Here is a 3,147-nt window from a genome sequence, read left to right on the forward strand (position 1 = left end):
AGGCGAGACGGCAGTGAAGAGTGGCCCATATCCTGGGTTTACGCCGAGCACGACATTGCCACCTCAAGCGCCAACGACAAGTGATGGAGAGTGGATACATGTCGATGAGCCATTTCCTGGGAAGGATCAAGAGGATGATACGATGTCTGAGGTGTCAGAAATAGACTTTGAAGGGTTTATGAACGAAGTGAGTGGATTACCTAGTGAAAGTGTCGAAAGCGCTGGTGACGAGAGTGGTGAGGAAGGTGATGTGTCGAGTGGTGCAGGAGTTGCACGCTAGGGTTCCGAGACATTTCGCCGTTAAGTCAATTCGCCGTCAGACAATTCCCCGTCAAAACATGGACGATTCCTCATCAGTATACTTATTATTAATTAATTATATACTTATTATTAATTAATAACTATTTTTCAGGGTGATCCATAAAAGTCAATGTTCAATAGCGTAGGCTTTGTATATTATTTATTAGCTGCACCTTTAGTCAATATTGACTAAAGGTTTCATTCATTCATTGCCAGACGCCATGTATCCCAGACGGGGTGGCCAAGGGCTTAGAGTTAATTGTTTTACAGGGAGGGGCACTAATCCTCCACCAACCCCACTTGACGTAGGGATGCCAACAGCATCTGGTGTTCCCAGGCGGTCACCCATCCAAGTACTAACCAGACCCAACGTTGCTTAACTTCGCTGATCGAACGGGAAGCGGTGTACTGAACGTGGTATCGCCGTTGGCTGACTAAAGGTGCAGCTAATAAATAATATCCAAAGCCTACGCTATGGAACATAGACTTTGATGGTTATTAAAGATTGCTTAATTAATAATAAGTACACTGTGTTTATAGAATGACGGGGAATTGTCCAGGGTGCGAACTGTCCTGACGGGGAATCGTCCATGTTTTGACGGGGAATTGTCTGATGGCGAATTGTCTCCTGCACCACTCGACACACCACCTTCCTCACCACTCTTGTCACCACCACTCCCGACACTTTCACTAGCTAATGTACTCACTTCGTTCATAAACCCTTCGAAGTCTATTTATGATACCTCAGACATTGCATAATCCTCTTGATCCTCCCCAGGAAATGGCTCACAGACAAGTCTCCACTCTGCATCACTGGTGGTTTAATTTACTTGTTTCTTCCTCTCAGTAGTCGCCTTTGAATACATATTCTTCCGTCACCCATAGCTGTGTTCATTAATGACGGCGAATTGTCTTGTTATTGTTGTGACGGCAAATTAACTTGATGCCGAATTGTCCTGAAACCCACGATAGGTGCCTCATCCTGCCTCGGATCCCCTTCATACCTCCATTAAGCCTGTTGTCCTCTAGGGTTAAGGTGAGCAGCCATATTCTTGTTGGTTCAGTTAAGCCATATCCTTGTTGATTTAGTAAAGCCATAATCATGTTGGTTTACTTTATCTTAGGTAATATGTCTTAGATAGTTTCCCTGTACAGTACAGTACTTAGGTCTGAACGGAATCTCAAGGGTTGCCCAAGAAAGGGGGTGCTGCCCATATGTAATTTTTCCCATACGTTTCTGTATTCAGAGTACGCGAAATCCTAATATGCGCTGTCCTATGCCGCTCATATACTCACGGACTGTGGGTACCTAAGTTTCTTTTTATGCAAGAAAGAAGGAAACAAAGGTCAGGGGCCCAAAAACCGTTCCTTCCAAGAAAAAAACAAAAACAATACAAAAGAGCCAAATTCAAGATCCGTTCATTTCGAGATGCCTGGACACACTGCGTTTGAAAGACTGGAGATCATAGGAAGTAGGAAATACAGACAGGAGACAGTTCCAGAGTTGACCTGTTGCATAAATGAAGGATTGGGAGTAATGGTTAACTCTTGCATTAGAGAGTTGGACAGAAAAGGGATGAGAGTTTGATGCTAGATGGGTCCTACACGCCCGATGTAGAGGTGGAGGGATGCAAGCAGACAGTTCAGAGAAGTAGTGACCATTGAAGTAGCGAAGGAAAAGAGATAAAGATGCAACAGTGCGGTGAAGAGACAGAGGTTGGAGGGAGCCATTAAGAGAAGGAGAGTTGATGAGATGAAAGGCCTTTAACTCTACCCTAATGAGAAGAGCTGTATGTGGGAAGCCTTCCCACACATGAGAGTTGTACTCTACATAGGGGTGAATAAAACCTGTATATAAAGTCAACAACTGTGCTGGCGTAAAGAAGGTACGGAGTCGGCTTAGCACATCCAATCTCCTGGAAGCAGATTTTACAAGAGATGCATTATGATCTTTCCAAGATAAGTCCCGAGTGATTGAAACCCCAAGCATGTTCAAGGATGATGTAGGATTGAGCTGAATATTATTAAACATTTTTGGGTACTCCTGTGGAAGATTGTGTTGGGTTGATAAGTGTAAAAACTGAGTTTTTCATGTATTAAAAAAAACACAGACAAGATTATTTTTACCCCAGTCAGAGATACGAGCAAATTCAGACATTAGGTTTGCCATAGCCTCATCTCTTGTTTGTTGAAGCAACTGCTGAGATGGACGTTGCGGGAACTGAATGAAAAGGTGAAGGGTGCAATCATCAGTGTACGAGTGGATAGGGTTAGATGTACAGCTTAGAAGGTCATTCATGAATAAAAGGAAGAGAGTTGGTGATAGGACAGAGCCCTGAGGAATACCACTGTTGATTGATCTAGGACAAGAACGATGGCCGTCTACAACAGCAGCTATAGAACGACCAGAAAGGATGCTATAGATGAAGGCACAGATAGAAGGATAGAAACCGTAAGAGGGCAGTTTGGAAAGTAAAGATTTATGCCAGACTGCATCGAAAGCCTTTGAGATGTCAAATGCGATGGCAAAGCTTTCGCCAAAGTCCCAAAAGGAGGATGGCCATGAGTCTGAAAGGTAGGTGAGAAGATCGCCAGTGGAGCATCCATGACGGAACCCATACTGACGATCAGATAGAAGGTTGTGATAGGAATGATGCTTTAAAATTTTTCTGTTAAGAATTGATTCGAAAACTTTAGAGACACAGGATGTTAAAGCAATTGGACTATAGTTAGAGGGTTGGGAATGGTCACCCTTCTTTGGGATTGGCCGAATGAGAGCAAACTTCCAGCAAGAAGGAAAGGTACAAGATGACAAAGGCGAAAAAGATTACCTAAGCAGGGTGTAAG

At 43.6% G+C, this 3,147-nt stretch overlaps 1 non-coding gene across 1 annotated transcript; it reads right to left on the minus strand.

The window, feature by feature from the left end:
• Positions 1-612: 612 nt before the first annotated feature.
• Positions 613-731, minus strand: LOC145416171 (5S ribosomal RNA). Its single transcript, XR_013900216.1, has one exon. It is a non-coding gene; the product is annotated as a 5S ribosomal RNA (ribosomal RNA).
• Positions 732-3,147: the final 2,416 nt, after the last annotated feature.

Source organism: Coenobita brevimanus, chromosome 104, assembly GCF_032717465.1.
Source record: "Coenobita brevimanus isolate Jiangsu-jjx chromosome 104, ASM3271746v2, whole genome shotgun sequence".
NCBI lineage: Eukaryota > Metazoa > Arthropoda > Malacostraca > Decapoda > Coenobitidae > Coenobita > Coenobita brevimanus.